Below are 22,107 nucleotides of genomic sequence, written 5' to 3'. Positions count from 1 at the left end.
ACACGTATGATGGTGAAGGCAAAGTGGCCTTGCCTGAGTTCTTACATGACTTTTTTTGCATGCTTCATGAGGAAGATGGATGTTCTGACGAATAGCCCAGTTTGTTGCTTGCATACACACTTCTGTGCAGCCTACTGGCTGACAGCGTGCACCCACTTGATCACTTTTGTGATCTCATTGAAGGCACTTTCTATCATTTTGATCCACTAGACCATCTTGACCAAAAAATGTTACAACAATGGAAAGCTCTGCATGAATCGACTATGGATTTTTGGTAGTGCTTCCGTGATTTGTAGTTTCAAGCTCTGAAGAGCCAGATTAAATTTTTCTATCTTTGGGACTGATTCGAGTATTGTGTTAAGAAATCTGCTCATCCCTAAAAGAAGTTTGAGATCAAGCTCCGCTCAACATTCTTCAGTGATGGAGATCTGCAATCACAGATGGAGGCGGTCACTATCACAAGTGACTGTCCATCGTCCCCTCATAAAATAGCTCCACCACCACAGAGAGATGTTGAAGATCATGTTCACACACCAATGCAACTATCACATCCTCCCAACATCACTTTGCTTAATTTTCACGCATATTTGGTTGTGAGTCCATCGAGTTGTCATATGCATTTTGTTCCAAAACCTCCGTCTTTGCACTTGGTTGTTCATCTGAATGATATTGTCTTGTGTTCTTCCATTCAAGACTCTACATTTATTGTGAATGAGGAACAATCCACTGATGGATTTGGTTTTACACAACCAACATGCGCTATCATTCATGAATAATATGACTGGAACTTGAGCATCAACACTCGGCGAAGGATGACTCCCTTCCGTCCGAGCCCCCTCCATTCTTTCCTGACACCTTTGGTGAGCCTTCCATCCATGATTTTGCATGTGTATCTCCATCTGCGGATGCACTAATTGTTGATCACTCGTAGGACACACCGAATGTCAGTACATCATCTGACAATGAAGAGGATAAGTTATTCATTGAAAATCCACTTGATTTTTCATCTGCCTTTTCCAGAAACAAAGAGGATGAATTTGTCTGCTTTTCATCTACCCCTCTATTTGATTCATCAGATGATCCAGGTCCAGGTGTAATGAAGGAACCTTCCAAGACCTTTTACTTTCGTGATGTGTTAAATTGCATTTTTTAAAAGAAAATTAATGAATACATCTGCATGCTATAAAGAAGAGGAACATGGAAATCATCAACAACATAAAAACAAAAGTCGTTGATAATGGAGTTCATCCAGGAGGGACTACATCTCCGGACCCTTGTGTCAAGATGGCGTAGGCCGCTACATTAAGTTTTTTCAATAGTGATGATGTACATAGAGATGATGTCGCAATCATACAAGGAAAATGCCTTCACGTAAGAGTGGCACCACGAGATGTTCCACTACAGGAACTCTCAGTCAATAGACTCCTATTAGTATGACACAAAACTCATGCATGATGAGCATCCCGCCAACATGGCATGAAAGGGATCTCAAAACAAACATGCATGGTGACACATGAGTATCCCATCAACATACAACAAATGATCTCAAAACACAACATGATGAGTCATGACAACAAGTACATCACACAAAATATTTCGCATCACATCAAGCAAGGAATAATGAAAACATGTAATAAAAAGATCCTGCATCAACATCAATCAAGGAGCTGTGCATCACAATGCATAAAGAATAAGTACATGAACACATCATATACCTCACAACCAAGGGCCATCTAAAGAAGCGGATGTCAATCTGCTGAATCCGTTCAGACCATCGATCTCACGGCATCAATCGCATAACTACTCGCACATGAGTGTGGACATCTGCATTGGCACTTAGAAAAGTTGTTGAAAATGAAATGAGAGAATGAGAAATATAAATGCACAGTCAGATTTGTGGCATTGAATAGTGCAAAATCGACTATCCAAACTCTCAATTCTGAAAAGTTGAGAATCTAGGGCTTAAGGAATCTTTTAGATTCCCTCAGGATTCCTCAAAGATTCTACTCCATGGGTGGATTGGAAATCTACAACTCAGATGGCGAATTTGATCTCGCCATTGCAATCCCCGCGGAAAAACCATGAAAAACAAGTATAAACTTGACTATATTCTGACATGGAAAATGTTTACCTCCTCGGGAAAATTTCAGGGCTCATGGTTCCACGTGCATTCTGAAAATGGCTGAAAAATGCAGAACTTTGATGGAGAAATGGACAACGCTAGTTTGTGGCGATAAGAGGTGTTGAATCCATATAAAATTTGTCAAATTCTGACAAAGTGGAAATTTGGCCCTCCTACAAAATTCATGGTTCCTGCATTAAAAATTAATTAATTCGCCTCGATTTTTGTGCCTGCTCCTAGTTCCTCCATCTCTTTCTAAAACTCCATGCAGTGGTGAAATTTTGGGTTTATATAAAAAAATCATGGGCGGATTAACTAACGAAACAGTTATGGTGCATTGGTTAAAAATTGGATTTGGTTGAGGAGGGGTTGCGTGGTCAAACCTCGCCCCTCTCATTTTGGTTTATTTGTTGTTTTACAAATCTGAAATATGATTGAATGGGGGTCAGGTCCGCATTGGGCGGCCTACCCCATGCTTCCCTGCATCGGTCATTTCTTAACATAGCCTGGTGGTCGCATTGTTTTGGCGTCGTATTATGGTTTTAACTTAAGTTTGTTTTAAGTTTTGGGGTCACCCGCTTGGGGGCCGTCCACGTGGTTCGGGCAAGTTCGACCCCCGCTAGTCGTATAATCCATGTGTTAGCACATTAATAGGTGGTGTTGGGGTGTTGGGGTGTGGGCCGTGTCCACCGCCGGTGGCCCACCCACCCCATTAATACATGGGATATAACTTCCCGCCCCTTTTTTTAAATATAATTTTGCTATGAGGTTGGGAAGGGCGGCGGGGTTGGTCACTTGTCAGCTTATTTATATATTATTTTTATTTTTATTCAAACCATAATGAACCTTTTTTGAAATTCGTTTATTGACTGTAGGAGTCAAATTAATGACCCCACAATTTCCCCTGGAATCCATCCAGAGTTTGGCCAGAATCTGGTGGCCGGGTTTGGTCCAAATTATGGCCTCCTTAAGCTTGCCTAGTCATCAAAAAGTCAATCCAACTTTGACTGCTTCTAACTTTCGGATACAGGCTCGGATTGACGAACCGTTCATATCTTTACGATTAGGATGATGAGATCTGTGCTCTGGTCCTGGGTTGTCATCATTCTAAACACTTTGATTTTTGAGCATTCATAAGCCCTCTTTGTCCTGTGTGTCTCTCTAGAGCCACCTAGATCAATCCTCCCCACTAAGGAGCTTTTGGTCCTCCAAAAGCATGGACAATAACTTGTAACTTCTATGTACCATGTCTACATCACAAGCGTCCTGAAAAGGTGTTGCCTCCATCTCCTTCACCTTTGTTCTTCGGAGCCTTAAGCGACAAGCTGACACCTGCTACCTCTACAACCTATAGTACATTTTTTTCACAAATTACATGCTTGAATTACATGACCAACTAATGACCCAAATGTCCCACACTTGCCAGAAGTTTATAACACATACTTGGTGGTCAAGTTTACATCAAGATGGACACAATACCCCAGCTACAACAATAAGGCCAACATATCATTGTTGCTTCAACAAGTGATGGAAAACACATCATCACTGCAACACATGATTTACAAACACAAGGTCAAACACTAGTGTTTTGACAAGTGATGGAAACATAACATCACTTCCAGAGTGTAAAGTATGACTCGAAATATGACTAGACATCATTGTTGTTGAACAAGTGATGGAAAACACATCATCACTTTTACACTTTAAAATGCAACAAATGATTTACAAAAGGACAACCATGAAATGACAACATGTCTAGAAACCACTTTTCACTTATCAATGTGAATGGGACACCCCCCTTAGGTGGTTTTGCTTGTCGAACAACTACTTTACCTGATTCTTGCACCGACGCTTTGTCTTTAAGGCGTTTCTCTAGATGGAACCTCCAACAAGTCGCTCTTTGATGGCCATTTCTATCACAATGACTACAGTAGGTTTTCTTCCTCCAGATCTGCTTAACCTGTTTCTTTTCACGTTGTTTAGAGGGTATTTCATGCCTCATCCTTTTGAGTGCTGCCATTCTTTTCCAACACTTAGAAAGTGTATGGTTATGGAATCCACAAAAGGTGCATGTTTTTCAATGCCATGTTTTACGTTCATTAACAACATGATCATAATCAAAATGAACATTTGAAGATCCAGAGGGGTTATACCTTCCCTTGTCTCTGATATCAGTATGACGATGAGAGCTTTCCTCAACTCCCTCCTTGAAATGGGCACTGAGGTTGGATGATGGCGATGTGTTCCCATCATTCTCTTTCCTCGATGATTTCAACGATGTCTTGGATGACTCTGACACCTTCGAGCACTCTCCTTTAGTGTATCTTGAGCCTACAAATGGATGTTCGTGCACAACCTCCAAAGCTTGAGTTATGCCTTGGTTATTAACACCAAGTTCTTCTTCCTCCTCTTTCCTCATCCTTGTAAGGAGCCTCATGTTTGTCCCTATAATTGGGATCTCCACATATCCAATGGAACTCACAATATGTGAAGACAAAACAGAAAGGAAATCAATATCTTTTACCTCCTCTTTCGATTTGGAAAGAACTGATGAGGGTTTCTCATCATCCATTGTTGGTGGCTCGCTAACTGTCATGGCGCATTCCCCAACTTCCTTTCTGACATACCCAAGTCCTGTTCGACATGGTAATTCCTCTATTTTGATGGGGTTGACAATGCCTTGGCCATTAACGCCCAAGCCTTTCCCTTCATACCCCATTTTCTTCAACAGTTTGGAACCAATTCCTATGGTATGATTTTCAAAAAAAGCGAAATCATCATCAGGAAACATACATGAAGATGGAAAACTACTTTTTACCTCACATGGGTCATGATGCAGGCAAGGCCTCATCTTTTGCTTGCAGTTGTCATAGCAAACTTTGTCTTTTCTCCTTCTCTTCATGTAGATGCATCTTCAATTCAACGTGCTCTGTTTGAAGATTATGTTTGTTTTGCTTCAGTTCTTCCATGGCCTCTTCTGTGGCTTGCAACTGAAGCTGCAATCGCTCCTTTTCCTCTATCTCTTTCTACAGAGTTTCATACATGATTTCCACACTTTTGAAAATGTTGAGCATGGTCTCGTACATCGCTTTTTCATCCTTTGTCATTGCACGTTCCATTGTTCATGTTGCAATTCACATCAATGCAAAGACCTCTTTGATACCACTTGATCCAGGTCTAGGTGTAACGAAGGACCCTTCCAAGACCTTTTACTTTCGTGATGTGCTAAATTTCATTTTTAAAAATAACATTAATGAATACATCTACATGTTATAAAGAGGAGTAACATGGAAATCATCAGCAGCATAAAAACAAAAGTCGTTGATAATGGAGTTCGTCGAGGAGGGACTACGTCTTCGGGCCCTGGTGTCAAGATGGTGTAGGCCACTACATTAAGTGCTGCCAATAGTGATGATGTACATAAATATGATGTCGTGATCATACAAGGAAAATTCCCTCACGTAGGAGTGGTGCCACGAGATGTTCCACTACAGGAACTCTCAGTCAAAAGACTCCTATTAGTGTGACACAAAACTCATGTATGATGAGCATCTCGCCAACATGGCATGAAAGGGATCTCAAAACAAACATGCATGGCGACACATGAGTATCCCATCAACATACAACAAAGGGATCTCAAAACACAACATGATGAGTCATGAAAACAAGTACATCACACAGAAGATCCTGCATCACATCAAGCAAGGAATCATGAAAACATGTAATAAATAAGATCCTGCATCAACATCAATCAAGGATCTGTGAAAAAAAATGCACAAAGAATAAGTACATGAACACATCATATACCTCACAACCAAGGGCCATTTGAAGAAGCAGATGTCAATCTGCTGAATCCGTTCGGACCATCAATCTCACGGCATCAATCGCATAATTGCTCGCACATGAGTGTGGACATCTACACTAGCACTTAGAAAAGTGGCTGAAAATGAAATGAGAGAATGAAAAATCTAAATGCACCATTAGATTTGTGGCATCAAATAGTGCAAAATCGACTATCCAAAATCTGAATTCTGAAAAGTTTAGAATCTGGGGCTCAAGGAATCTTTTAGATTCCCCTGGGATTCCTCAAAGATTCTGCTCCATGGGTGGATTGGAAATCTGAAACTTAGATGGTGAATTTTATCTCGCCATTGCGATCCCTACGGAAAACCATGAAAAACAAGTATAAACTTGACTATATTTTGACATGGCAAAAGTTTACCTCCTCGGGAAAATTTCAGGGCTCATGGTTCCACTCCTTGTTTTTGCAGCAATCATGCTTCCACATGCATTCTGAAAATGGCTGAAAAATGCAAAACTCTGATGGAGAAACAGACAATGCTATTGCATTCGTGGTGACGAGAGGTGTTGAATCCATATAAAATTTGTCAAATTCTGACAAAGTGGAAATTTGGCCCTCCTGCAAAATTCATGGTTCCTGCATTAAAAATTAATTAATTCACCTCAATTTGCGTGCACGCTCCTGGTTCCTCCATCTCTATCTCAAACTCTGTGTAATGGTGAAATTTTTGGTTTATAGAAAAAAATCATGGGTGGATTAACCAATGAAATGGTTATGGTACATTGGTTAAAAATTGGATCTGGTTGAGGGGGGGTTGGGTGGTCAAACCCCGCACCTCTCGTTTTGGCTTATTTGTTGTTTTACAAAATCGAAATATGATTGAATGGGGGTCAGGTCTACATTGGGTAGCCCACCCCACACTTCCCCACGCCGGTCATTGCTTAACATAGGTTGGTGGTCGTATTATGGTTTTAACTTAAGTTTGTTTTAAGTTTTGGGGCCGCCTGCTTGGGGGCCGGTCACGTGGGCTAGGTGGGTTTGAATATTACAGGAATATTTGCGCACATCAACCCCAAACTCATATGTTGGTGATATTAGGGCTCATCAACCCCTAAAAGAGTTGTTTTATACCCTAAAGAAACTTAGTCATCTGAATGCCTCATTCCCCAAAAGTTCCATCTCAGAAATCATCCAGAAAGTGCCTAAACTGAACCATATCTGAAAGTCCTATGTTAGGGTGAGATGCATCTCACCTACTACACTGTCTAAGTGAGATGAATCACAATTAGGCCCTTTAGTAAGTGCGATGGGTGAGGATGGACAAAATTTCGGGACAGTTTGTTAGTTGGTTGCTCATGGAATCTTCTAGAAACTTCTCCTGTGCCACTTGCCTCTCTAAATTCGCCCAAGGATGACCAAGGGAACTAGGAAACCATCTCCAATTCCCCTCTCTTGTGGAACTAATTTCAACAAATGGAATGACATTCATCATCCCCATTGATGACTCACCCTCTTGCAATCATCTATAAAAGGATCTCCCATCTAAGAGATCAGGAAGGCTGAATTGTTCTGAGTTGTAAGGAAGTGCTGCTAATTTCAGTATTGAGGTGAGAGCATTGTGATATTGTTGGTGTGTTCTTGCTGATTCATAAGGTGAAGAAGACTTGAAGTTGGGAGGATGGTGTTGGATCAGACTTCTTATGGGTTGTAATTCTCCTTGATATCAATAAAGTTCTTCAAGATTTTTCCCAATTGATTGTGTTAACTGTAAATGCATTCATTTTTTTATCATATTTTTGATTCTATGATGTTTATGCTGTGATGGATCATTATGCTTTGACAGGTCTTTGTTTCTGTAGTTGTGTAGGTACTCTCCAAGCGTGTTAAGTATGGGGAGGAGTTATGGGATCAGCCAAAGGAGAGGGAGATCAAGCGAGGATTCAAGTGAAAGTTATAGGTTGGTCTTCATAATCTCTTTCTTATCTATCACTCATAGGAAAGATATTGAATTGCTTTAAACTGTTGTTTCTAGGTTAGCTACCAAACCTAGAGGGTTAGTCATTTGACAAGACACTAATTTTCCCAGAAACAAATTGGCGACTCCATTGGGGAACGATGATTGTTTTTTGCTATTTCTTGTTCTATGTTGAATTATATAAACTATAGACAGAGTCTGAAGCTAGCCAGGAAGCTTTCAAACCGCTCTTGTTATGCAATTGCGTAGTAGATAAATGTTGCTTCAGTCAATCTCTGGTTTAGTTTATGAATTAAACATTTGACTTGCAAACACATATAGATGCCCTTTTCGTAGCACAGTAACCTCTTAGGACATTCCATCATACTTTTCTTATCATTGTTCATCAAAACCAAGCTTGATCCATTGAAAACTATTGTACATTTGAGCTAAAACCATTTTTAGAAGCGCTCCTTGACCATCACACTGTCTTCCACTGTGACTTGATATCATCTCACTTCCCGAATGATAAAAGTGCGATGCATCTAACAGTCTACAAAGGCCAGGTGCAATGATTGACTGAACTCAATTTCCCATCCAGGAGTTGAGGGCTTTTGACTAGTTTTCAAACTTGTTTGGTTGTTTGCTAAATTTGAACAATACCTCATCACTGAAGTCAACTTACATCACTTAGATCAGCCTCAATTTACATTAGGATTGGTGAATGTTTTTGTGTGTTTGTTCTTCATTTACAATCCATTATCAAAAGTAGTGATAGTCGATTTGTCGTTTTCGATAGAAAAAGTGTCGTAAAGTCTTCCATTTTCGTGGAAAAGTGAAGTGTCGCAAAATCCTCCTTCATAGCTTATCAATTAAACTTTTTTGATGCATTTGATTTGATTTGAGTTTGTTCAAAGTGTCGAAAAGATATTTCTTCAAGTTTGAAAGTGTCGTTTTGAGTCTTCCTTTCCCTCTTTGAAGAAAATTTGTCGAAAATTGTCATTTTGGGTGAAACATTTTGAGTCATCACTACATTTAGTTTTCCTTCTTGAATCATTCACATTAAGGAGAGCTGAAAACAAATACATGCATTTGTATTTTGGCATTTTTGGTTTGTGTGCAAAAATATGATTTAGGGAAATTGCATTAGTGAGTGCTCTTTGTTGTTTGCTTTCAAAGTGCTTCTATGCTCTATACCTTGTAGTTAGGATTTTCATCAGTCAAATAAACGAAAAGATTATTTATCATTGTAGATTGCATCTTTAAGAATTTCAGATCATACATCATGTGGTGAACCATCAAAGGCAAAATTTTAAGAAGATAAACTTTAAATGAACTTAACAATGCTTTGGAATCTAACGCAACACATTTAGAGGTCTAGGCTAGAGACGTGTTCCGATGTCATTAAACCTAGTGGTTATCATTTTCATTGAAGGTTGGGTGATTCCTCCTCTTTGATATGACAAGTGATAGCATGGACTTGTGCTCCCCATACTGTCATTTATATATTGGGAGACCACAATAGGCTTAAATCCTTTATCCATAGGAAACCAAATATGCCACCTTATCAATTGCAATGCATTGAATACAACATTCGGGAAGATTGACTGCTGTACATAAGTCCTTGGTAATTTCTCTTTAATTTATCACCAAGGTGTATATTTTAGTTTTGTGATTGGTCTGGTAAATCTTTTTGTCTAGATTCTCCCGAGTAGTCACTTTCATTCCTTTTCAACTCTCTGAAAGAAAAGGTCCATCTGAGCACTTGTCCTTTCAGGCTCATTCAAAATCGAAGACGACTAGAGTCATCTTTAGCTTTTTCTCGACTCTTTAAAACTGAAAAAGAAAAGTTGTGTCCAGGTGTCGTTAAAATAAATTGACCACGAAATAACATCACTTTCCCTTAGTTTATTTTTAAGTTGATCAATTAATCTGCAATCATGGAAGAAATTCAATCAAAACCCTGTCGTTCGCAGAGATTAGTGAGCCAACTATCTTTGCCTCCGGAAGAGAAACCAATTCGGACAAAGCGATCTCGTTTAACTGAGTCTAGTTCATCTGGGTTATTTGGAATGTTCATTTCAACATCATCAGAGACTCCAGTTACTCCAATTATTTCTGGTACATCCACCTTTAAAGAGGAAGTTTCGCAATTACCTAAGGACATTAGAACTGATCCTAGTGTAACGGTAAATACTTTTGAACCTAAAACAACTCCATCTAGATTTGGTCCACAACCTATTTCAGTTCAAAATGAGGTTACATTTGAACCAAGAGTTGTTCAAGAACCTCCCTTTGAGACTAAAGTTCATTTACTTGAACATCTGGACTTTTAATTTCAGTATCCAGAAGTTGTCACCCCTCTAGCATCTGTCACTACAGAAACTACACCTTCTTCGGCTCCAAAAATATTTTACTGACCCAACAATCAACCTCTTCCACCTGGTTTGATTTCTATAGAGGAGAAAGTAGAGGATCCTCCATCTGACATCCCATTTCATTTTGGAACTGGGATTAATTTGTATCCTACTGTTAGCCTCCTGTTGTAGCAGGTTAATCATCTTTCATGATCGACATTTTTACATGCCAAATATGTCGTACAATGCATGCTGCAATGCTCCATATTTGCTACAGATGGCCAAAGAACTGTCCATGAAAGTGTGCTAGTCTAAATGCCACTGCTGTGTTCCAATTTTTGGTAATCAATTCATTTTTGGTTTGAGGCAGTTTTTCAGTTGGAGGACTTCAAGCGAGGCATGTCTAACTCCCCTTCTTCCTCTTTCCCCAAATCACTCACTAACTTCCCCCAAAGAGGTCAAGATCTACTTGATACCTCTTAGTTTCATCATTCTCCATATCATTTGCCTTGGTGAAGATCTGCTTCACTCAAGGAAGGTCCATACTGCTTCTATGAGTCATTTTCCCTCTTAATAGCCTAAGATTCACATACTTAGTGCTTTCTTATCACTTTTCATGTTAACTACTAACTTTACTATGTAGCTCCCTATCTATTTCCCCTTCCCCTACTAAAACTATGTATATTACTCCCCTATATACTTATCCCCTCCCCCTGGTTGAAAGATAACCATATACATCCTCGGGAATTGGTAAGTTTATCTGAAACTTAGAAAGAGCCCTCAATACCCCTTCTAACCATCTCCCAAATGCATAAGGACTCATTCCTTTGCATAGTTTCCCTTCATATGTATAAAAGCCATCTTTGGGCCTTGTTTTACCTTTCCGAAGGCATGAACCCCTTTTTATAGGCCTAAACCCTCCTCCGATCCGAATCCCCTCCCTCCGACGCGATATCACTGTCGGAGGTGCTAACAGTGTTGGCCGCATATATATATAACACCATTTCCCTCTCCTCTGATGCGATATCACTATCGGAGGCCCCCCTTATCATATCTCCCCTTTATCGCATTATACATATCGTGGCCGTCCGATCAAGCCTCAAATCTGACGGCCCGTATTAAGTCGCAACCCCCATTTCGGCGATCGTAACAAAAATGAAGTCATGCCCCATGCTCTCCTCCGACGCGAAATGCCGATTTAATCTCAGCCGCCCATTCAGGCCCAGAGATCAACGGCCCATATTTAATCGCATCACTCCCGTATGGCTCCGACCAGCGGAGCCGAAAAGTAATATAGCGCGGCATAAAGGCATTTCAGGTCCGATGGGTTTCGGCGTTTCTATGTGGCAACCCCATGACCCCGCTGATAGCGAAATGCCGACTTAATCTTCGCCGTCCATTTGGGCCCTCAGATCAATGACCCGTTTTTGATTGCATTGCGCCATATATTGCTTTGACTGGCCGGAGCCGAAATAATAATAAGGCACGACATATATATTTTTCGGGTCCGTAAATGGCCCCTTGTACAGCGAAATGGAAAGGCTCCGACGGGCTGGAGCTGAAAAGTTATAAAGAGCAGTTTGAATGGGTTTCGGGTCTACTTATCATTTTTATTAAAATACGCTAAGTTGGGTTCGCCGATGGGCCGGACCCGATCTAAATCAAAAGGGAGCCTATAATGCATTTTGGGTCCGCGAGGTTCATCGCTCATCGGAGGCATTATGGTTTGGGATCCGCCGATTGCCAATTTAGCGCCAGTTGTTGGATCGGCCCGCGCCGGATCCGACGGCCAGGATTTAGTATTTTGCACAGTGTCCGCCTAGCCCCAAATTTTGATGAAATTCATGTTTTAAAGGCATTCTACCTGTTCATAATAAAAGGGCCATGTCATGTGGAAAGAGTCAATTTTGCAGACAAAACCGACCTCCCTAGAAGCTAAGGCTTTCTAGTGACAAACAAAACAATCAAGCACTATCCTTCCCTAAATATGCATTTAAAATACAAGCAACCAGGTGCTTAAAGCATACCTTTAGTCCAACGCTGTTTGTAGCAGCCAAGCCTCTCCGATCCAGATGAGCTCCTCCTTCTCTTTGAAACCTGCATTCACTAACAAGCAAATGATTACATAGCACCTGAATAACTCATAAAATAAAACATATTCATCATAAAGATGAAGGAGTATATGAAACAAATTATATATAACAACTTGTTGAGAAGAATGAACTTAATTGTATTAATTGGAAACAAAAGAAACCTTACAACCAGTGCCTTGGTGTTGTGCAGGTCCCTCCCAGGGTCCAGCAAGAGTTCTCCTTTACTTTGATCAGCTCACCCACTTCCAAATGAAGCTAAGAAAGGATGGGAATCTCTCCTCTCAAGCTCTATAAGGGAGTCCTAATTTCAGCAGCATCTACCCTTAGGAATGTTCAGCTTTCAACCTCTCCTCCCTCTGGCCCAATGCCTGTATTTATAATGCTTTGGAGGAAGTTAATTAGGTCCACCATCAATGGGATAAGCCCCTCTTTCAATGGGATAGCTCCCTTCTTAATGGGATAAGTTCCTCTTTCTTTAGGATGCATGAACCATCTGGAGGCGCTCAATACACGTCAAACCATCTTCTAGAATGCTCTAGAATCGACCACAAGTAACTTTTTTGAAGTAAAACTCGCGCCTTTTGACCTTTACAGGAGTACGCACCCACCCCTTTACAGACAGAGCGTACAAGTACGCAGGTATTGTGAACTTCAGGTGCGTACACGCAGGTAAGGTTAAGAGAAACTGCGTAACCAGAGTTAATTGAATTTTTAAGGACTTTCTCTCTTTCTTGGAGTTTGACATGAGGAGCAGAGGTATAAGACTTGCCAAGGAGGATAGTATGACAATTGATGGAGCCATACTGACTGTAAATAGTCATGGTGACAAATTTTAGCGTAACAGATTGCCCCCTAAAGTGCGAAGCCTGTAGTAGATTAGGGTTTCATATCATCTAGGAAGGGTGAAGCACTTTATCATTTCAAGGATTATCTTGTGGAGAGCCCAGTCGAAACCTACAAATATTTAACACAAAATACATATATAAGATCATATCATCGCTGAGGTAGGCATTCCCATACTCAGATTGAAAACTTTAACTAACAAACTAACTACTACTCTGATATAGGAATGATTTTGCAGTACATCATAATCATAGACTCATGTAGACACAGTATGGACGCAGCCATCTGTTTATGGTTAGTCTATTGTATAATGAATACAAAAATCCTCGTAGCCTGGATGGTGGAAACTAGATCCAGGGTCTTCATTTCTACTTCCCGAAATAGTACGATTCTATCCATGCGAATAAATGAGTTGATGTCGAGCATGGTAGAAACCACTTGATTACCAGTCAATGATGTAAACTATTAACAAGTGTGAGAGAGACCACCAGTGATGTCAATGATTCTCAAAGTACCCAGTACAATCCATGAGATGTGAATGAATGTGTTGACGTCGAACATATCACGAAATCCTTCGATCGAAAGTCAATGATGTAAACTGTCGTCAAAGGCGAGAAACCTGCCATTGATGCATGCAGATTTCAAGGTACTGATGATTTCTATGTCATCTTTCTAGATAATGTGCTGATGTCGATAGAAAGCGACCTGTTGCAGGCAAGCCCACAACACGAAATCATAAATCAAGTTGAAGAAATGTAGCTGTAAGGACTGACTCAGGGATGGTCAAGATGGATGACAGGTATTTTGCAGATGAATGGTTTATTTGCAGCAACCTCTTGAACACATAACGACACGACAGATGGCTTGGTAACAATTGACCCAAAGTTAATACCCAGAAACGGCTGAAGATTTTCAATGTGGTTTGATCAACTTTTAGGCAAAGGATTTCCCAACCCAGGTGAATGAAAAAGTGTCGTGTTCAAGAGTGGTAATAAGGTTTTTCTGTGACAGAGGATAACAAATAGGCTCATTCTTCTCTCTTTTCCCCCACCATTTCTGGCAAGTACCTCTTTATTTTTTACAAGCTTGAGGAGGATAACATATCCTTGATTATAAGCTCATCCTTCAGATGAGTCCAACTTAGTTTAGATTCGAACCCTAAGATGGAGTGGTCCGTTCCTGTTTGTAATCAAACAGGTCCTTTACTGTTAAATTTTAACGAGTCCAGTATAGGAGAAACTCGGTTTTTTTCAATTTTAGAGAGTCTGAAAAAACTAAAGAAGACTCCAAGGTTGAACTTTTTCGTAAATTTGTGTCTCCCAAGCCCGAAAAGGTATAAAATAATACTTGAGAGAACCGCTTGATCTTTACGACCAAGGAGTACTTTCATGATTAGTGTCTCTGACCTAAAAAGTAAAAAGCGATCAAGGACACGTCGTTTTATTTCCAATATCGAATTTGAAACGACAAAAATCCGGCAATCTTTTCGTGTTTTTACGGTCAGAAAAGGGCTATAAGAGGACCGTCTTTTAATTCCATTTTAATGAGTGTAAAAGAAACGCTCGGCAATCTTTTCATGTTTTAGGAGTCAGAAAAGGGCTTAAAGATGACTCTGATGTTTTTGTTCGTAAAAAATGACAATTTTTCCCTGAAAATCCTTTATCCTGCAAAAAAACCAACACATTACTCATACTTGTTTAAAGATAGATAAAAATACTTTGAAAAATACCTTTTCATGGTGAAAAATAAACAAATTTATCATTTATTTACCCAAAAAACCTATAAAAAGGGCTTTTACCAATTCATTTTTACCATTTTACTGTTGAGGAGAGAAAAAGGGCTTTTGGCAAGAAACTTCCCGTGGACTTTGCGGAGAATCCGACTGTTGAAATCGAATGTCGTCTCTTTCAGGTATTCTACAACATCCTCCTCTTCATTTTCATACGTTTAGAATTCATTTTTAGGTTTCATTTTTTGGAGGCTTGGGGTTTCAAGATCCGCCTTTCGGGGTACGCAGGTGTTCAACTGGTGACCTGCGTACCCCGACATTTTCTCAGTTGGCAAAATGCCGGGGGTACGCACCTTGCATTAAGGGAACCTGCGTACCCACGCTCTGTTCCTAAAGGCGGGGTGCGTACCCCGCAAAACGAATTTTCAAACTCCAATTTCTCCAAAATGGACCAAAAAATTTTGATTTTATGGACTTTAACAGATGTTTTATGGTGTGTAGATTGCTCACCATGCTTGATTGGCGAGAGAAAGCACGAAGATGTTGATTTGGCCGCCATTAATCATCAATCGTCCATTGATGCTTTGAAGGCATGCGGCCTTTACAAATATTGGGCCATACCTGGCATGAGGGCCCAGGTTCACTTTCTAGAGTGGCTGGCTGAAAGGTGGAATGATCAGGATCAGTGTGTTTTCATTGGAGGGCACCAGCTCGAGATGGAGCCCTCAGATATTTACTTTCTAACTGGTTTGCCCAAGAGAGGCGAACACTTGAATCTGTTCGGGACTAGGCCGGGTGGCCAGTCCATCGCTAGCCTCCGACTAGAGTGGTGTAACAATCAGACTCAGGAGAAGGGGATAGAGATCAAAACTATATCCCGACCTGAACTTATGGTGATTGCCTTTACAGTTACCAGACTTTGCGGGGCTGCTGCTTTGCACATTGCCACTGGATCCCAGATGCGGATGGCGATTGATTGCTATCGAGGCACCATTTTCAACTGGTGTGATGCTGTGTTGGCCAATTTAAAGGGCCAACTAACTAGGGCCAAAAACGGACAGCTAAAGACTTTTGGGTATGGGCCTTTAGTTGTGAGTTTTGGCCTAGAGAGGGTTCTGATGCTGATCCCACAGCATCTCACTATTGAGGTTGGGCTTCCCCAAGAGCCTAAGTTAATGCGATGGGTTGCGGTAATGGCCCGTCATCCTGACGAGGGAACAGGGGTTGTCCGATTTACTCTGGAGTACTTTCGCTGGTTAGAGGACCAGGTCTTCTCTATAAAGGATTTTCCTTATGCCGAAGTTGATTTTCGTGGAGATCCGGACATGGTTCTTCCACCGGGAGAATAATGGGACGACACAGGTAATTCATTTTTCACAAGTTTTTTAAATTATCTATTTTTATTCTTATTTTTTATATCGTCTCAAAACTGACAGTAATAATGCTCAAAATGCAGATGTAGGCCCACGGTGTCCAGCCAATCTCCGGCCTTTCGAGAGGAGACTACCAGTTGCACCGACACCGGTCCCACAGGACGAGGCCACAGAGACCTTAGCTGAGTTGGAACAAGACCTAGAGAATCTAACGGCAGATATACCAGAGACTACTATAGATGATATTCCTATCAAGCTTCAGCGCTATGTAGTCGGAGTCCCAGGACCTTTTAGGAGGTTCTTGTGTAGGGTAGCCCGTGCAGTGGTGTCATATAGAGAGCATCACTTGTGATTAGATGGTTGCTTTGTAGACACATGTGACATTTTGGTTTTTTGTACTTATCATTTTTGCCGATCATAAGGTGTTTTTCAACCTATGATCGAAGACGATGTATTTTTGACACACTCCTATCTATATATATCATTATTACCGGCTTATCTGTTGAACATGTGTGATGAAATGTTTTTAAATTTACATGTATGATTATTGCAAATGTCTATTTAACATTCGAGAAGCAATTACATCTGCTAATGTATTTAAAGACCTTGGAATATGCTGATATTCAATGTAATCAAATTCACGTTCCAAGAGATGCACTCTCAAAAATAACCTTAATAACACTGGATTTCTAATGGCATAGACTCTATTAAGCTGTAATACAACGAGTTCAGAATCTAACCTCACTATCAAACTACGAATCCCAAATGAAATAGATTCAAACAATAACTCAATCACTGCACTGTACTCTGCAATGTTGTTTGTTGTTTGACCGAGGCTCACCCCATGCATAGAAACTAACTCGTCAGAGGGCGAATAGATAACCCAAGCTGCGGAAGAGATATTCCGTGTACTACGACAAGCACCATCAGCAAATCCAATGTATGTTTGGAGAGGCATCGACATCTGCAATATCAAGAGTAAAACCAAGATAAGCCAGAATAATGACGAAAAACACACTCTCTCAGCTAAGCACACTGTCTAAACTAACAAACACACCAGCTAGAAAGAAAAACCTAACCTAACTAAAATCTCCATACCCATCATTTAAGCATAATACCTCTTTAAGTAAAGTCCATTTCTGGGTTTACCCAAAGAGTCCCCGTCAAAGTCTACCAGCTCATAGGCCCCTTTTGCTAGATTTCGCTTGACAATATAGGGCCCATGCCACATAGGAACGAATTTTCCAGCACCTAATTTATCATTAGCTTGATCATATAATAGCACTAGGTCTCCTTCCGAAAAATTTCGAGGGGTCACATTTCGATCATACTGAGCTTTCATACATTTTGCGTGAGTCTCGATTGCTAATGCAGCATCACGTCGAGTCTCATCTAATTGAGCTAAGTATAATAAACACTTCTCCTCTTCAGAAGTAGCTGGAAGTAATTCGATGGCCATTTGCAGTGACGGGATTTCGCATTCAATGGGCAACACAGCTTCCAACCCATAGACTGGTTGGAAAGGAGTGAACCCTGTTGATGTTTTCACTGAGGTTCGGTATGCCCAAAGCGCTGAAAATAACATGTTGTGCCAATTCGACCGATGAATACCAATGATTCGTCGGATCATGATAATGAAAACTGTGTTGATGGACTCAACCAGACCATTTGCTTGTGGATAATAAGGAGTTGAACTATTGTGACGCAAACCAAGTTGGCCTGTAAGTTCTGTCATCATAACGTTTCGAAAATGGCGCCCATGGTCAGTGATTATTGCTTGTGGGACACCAAACCTAGCAATAATGTGATTGAATACGAAAATTGCAGCTGTCTTTCTGTTTGCCTCGAATGTAGGCATCGCCTCGGCCCACTTAGTAAAATAATCAACCGCAAGGATGATATACGCATGCCCCCCGGCCGAGTGAGGGTTACATGTAATAAAATCGATACCCCATTTGGCGAAAGGACCAACGGCAATTATAGGGTGGAGAGGAGCAGGTGGAGCGCGCATCTTTCTATCAAACACCTGACAGTTGTGGCATTTCCGGACCGCTGTAATACAATCTTTAAAAAAGGACGGCCAGAAGTAGCCAACGCGCAATATCTTTTGGGCTGTGGCATACCCAAACATATGACCGCCACACGCTCCAGAGTGACAGTCATTCAGAACCCTTTCAGCTTCTTCGTGAGTTAAGCAATGTCGAAAAACCAAGTCCACCCCACGACGATAAAGAGTATCTCCAATAATTTTGTATTGTTGGGACTGGAATCGAATTTTCCGACGTTCCGACTTTGAAACTTCGGGCCGAAAGGATTGGGTCTGGAGATAGACGATGATATCCCCATACCACAGATCTAAAGTGCTGATGAGAAACAAAGATTCGTCCGCAATGGGCTCCTCTGCCACAGTTTCCGTGTCAGCAATCGGGAAGTCACACATTAACTCTGCAAAAACTAAATATTTCTTAGACTTAGATTTCTCAAACTCCAAGTCGAACTCTTGCAGGATAATGATCCATTTAGAGTACTTGCCCCCTAGCAATTGTTTAGTCAAAATGTAGATCATAGGGTTGCAATCTGAAATCACTGTAGTTTTACGGAGTAGAATGTAGTGACGGAAACGTTGGACAGCTTGAACGGCTGCCAATGCCAATTTCTCCACATGTGAATATTTTAGCTCAGTTGGGTTTAACGTCCGACTAAGGTAATATATCACATGTTCCATTCCGAATTCGTCTTCCTGAACTAAGACCATCCCGATGGTGGAATGAGCGGCGGCGAGGTACAAAAAGTAATCCTGGTTGTAGTTGGGAGGATGCAGCAACGGTGCATGGGTCAACGCGTGCTTGAGTGCATCAAAAGATTTCTGAGCTATCTCATCCCAAGAGAATTGAGCGTTCTGTTTCAACAACCGGGTGAAACCCTTTGTAACCTCGGCGTAGTTAGGAATGAATCGTCGTAAAAAGTTTACTTTCCCCTGCAAAATTTGGAGTTGGAAAAGACTCGAAGGAGGAGGCAATTTGATGATAGCTTCTACCTTCGAGGGATGGACGCGAATACCGGCTTTCGAAACTACAAATCCAAGCAATCGTCCCACTTCTATACAAAAGACACATTTGTGTGGGTTCAACCGAATTCGATAATGCCTACACCTCATGAAAATTGCTCGTAAATGGACAAGGTGATCAGCTCGATGTAAAGAATGAGCAGGCAAATCATCGAGATAAGGTTGCACAATGTGTTTGATGTCATGAAACGCATAAGACATCGCTCTTTGAAAAGTTGCTCCGGCATTCTTAAGCCCAAAAGGTAATTTGCAGTAAGAAAATGTCCCCCATGGACAAATGAAAGCCATTTTTGGTTGATCGGCAGGTAGAATATTGATTTGATTGTAACCGGAAAAACCGTCCATAAAGGAAAATATTTCACTGCCGGCACAATCATCAATTATTTGATCGATATAGGGTGTTGGGTAGTTGTCTTTTGGACAAGCTCGATTAATATCCCTATAGTCGATGCATATTCTTATTGTTCCCTGTTTTTTGTTAGCCGGAACAATATTCAATACCCAATCTGTTAACGGGATCAGATAAATGAAACCTGCTTTCAACAGCTTCTCAACTTCTGCTTTAATTGCAGCCGCTTTTCGTGGGTGAATCTGATGCAAACGTTGCCGGACGAGTTTAGCGTCTGGGTAAGTCTTGATCTCATGGACAACAATCGCGGGATCAATTCCTGGCATTTCCTCATAGGACCAGGCAAACACGTCGCGGAATTCTTGAAATAGGGCCTTGTATGTCTGAATTTCATCATCTGTACACGAGGCACCTATATGAATGTCCTCAACAATTCCAGGCTTGACTGAAATGTCAATGGGAATAGTTCGAGAAATGTTTCCCAAATTCAGCTCTGAATCAGGATGTTTCATTGGATTCCGAGCTTCGTTGACATATTCAGCTGTAAAGATTGATGAGAAATCATTTTTAAAACGATCATCCTCAGGTAAAAACGAAGATCTATAATGGAGATCTTCCCATGGTAAATCGTCTACACACAGGACTTCACGAAGTTGCTTGTCAGATGACACAACTTCGGGAAACGCTATTAACTCTGAGGTTGATGTGAAAAGTGATTCCTCACGGACCACATTCATTTGGTCGATTTTGGTTGAACGCGGGTTGGTAAAAGACTACACGGCTTCATAGGCAATTTCATATGGACTCAAAGGCATAGCATCACCAAATGAGTCTATCTCAGATTCAGAAGGGACGATCCAAGGATCATCATAAACAATGGTGTCTGATGTAATCATATGAATGGATGCAAACGAAGACAATGCGTTGATTGGAGGAAAAGGAAAAGTTCCCAGTAAACCGGCATCTTTAATTAATCCTACTCCAACATCCTTATATGGGATAGTCGTTTTACCGACATGCTGAATACTCTCTGAAGAGGCTGGGTCGGATGAAAAGTAAGCCAGCTGGTCTATTGTTACGATCTTGCCATTATGTGGAAACTTTATTACTCGGAAGACCGATGAAACGACCGCTGTCATAGCGTAAGACCAACTTCAACCCAAGAGAAGGTTGTAGTCTAGAGGGGCATCAACCACCTCCACATCCAGACTAACGGTTTTTCCTTCAACCCTTATAGGCAAATCCTGTAGAATGCCAAACGGATGAAACCCACGGCCATCAAAGGCCTTAATAATTGTCGGGGATTGATTTAGTGAAGGAGAGCCAAGCGATCTCCAACACTGTATCGACATAATACACGTGGAAGCTCCCTCATCAATTACAGTCCGATGAATAGGCCTATTTTTGACTATCACTGGGATCTGGAAAGCCATTTGATGAGGCAAACACGGTGTACTATTTTCTAGATCAAATATTATTAGGTTCGGGTCCTGAACATCAACAGCTCCTATAGCCGACAAAAGTAATTTGCATTGTGTTGGGCATGATTGCAGCACTTCCAAAGCCGACATTGCTGAGGGTGAAACAACTAAGTCCTCAACAATGTTATAATTCTGGGCTGCTCTCGCATGTGGATTGAAAGCAGACTTTCGAAGTATACCCTTGGCGGGTGGTTTGATTACTAAGTCCGGGTTAGGTTTCTCGATCTGTAGTGGATTGGAACTGGGAGCTGAGGTTGATGGGTTAGAATGAGAAGATTCTGCTTCTTTGCCATCAACAGGACTTTTGCCAATGAGAGTACGCTGGAAAAGACGTAAGCGGATCGAATCATCCGAGATGGAATTAGAGGCACACCGGAGGTGGTAAGTCATCACATGATTCGACGGGTCCTCTCCAGACTTACCTTCGAACTTGGGAATGTCACTGGGAAACTTATTTGGCATTGGCGGCCAAAACAGAAGATAATTTATTGGATCGTTTGTTAGGCGCGACAAGTCTGGTAAATCCAAAGTTGCAATAAACGGTAACTGCCGATTAGGATCCCTAAAACTCTGGGTCACGAGACCAGTCCCAGGAGGAGGATATCCAAGATAACTAGGAATAGGAATCGCATTCGGGATATTGTATCCTCCCGGAAAACCAGGATTAACCGGACCATACTGGGGTTGTTGTGATTGTTGATAAGTGTACCCAGGATACAGTTGATACTAGTAAACTGGCTGCTGGACAGCAGGACCGTATTGATACTGTCCCTGGTACGGTTGATAAGTGAATTGTGGTTGACTAGTGACAACCGTACTTAAACCAGGTTGTCCTACAGGCATCTGAACCGTAGTTTGAATCGTAGACCCAGACAATGGTAAATATGTCTGAGGAGTAGTTACAGAGACAGTAGAAACCGGAGCCGTCGATACTCCA

The sequence above is a fragment of the Pinus tabuliformis genome, chromosome J (genome assembly GCF_031772625.1).
Source record: "Pinus tabuliformis cultivar Carrire ecotype Pingquan chromosome J, CPIR1, whole genome shotgun sequence".
Lineage (NCBI taxonomy): Eukaryota > Viridiplantae > Streptophyta > Pinopsida > Pinales > Pinaceae > Pinus > Pinus tabuliformis.
This window is presented reverse-complemented; position numbering follows the sequence as displayed.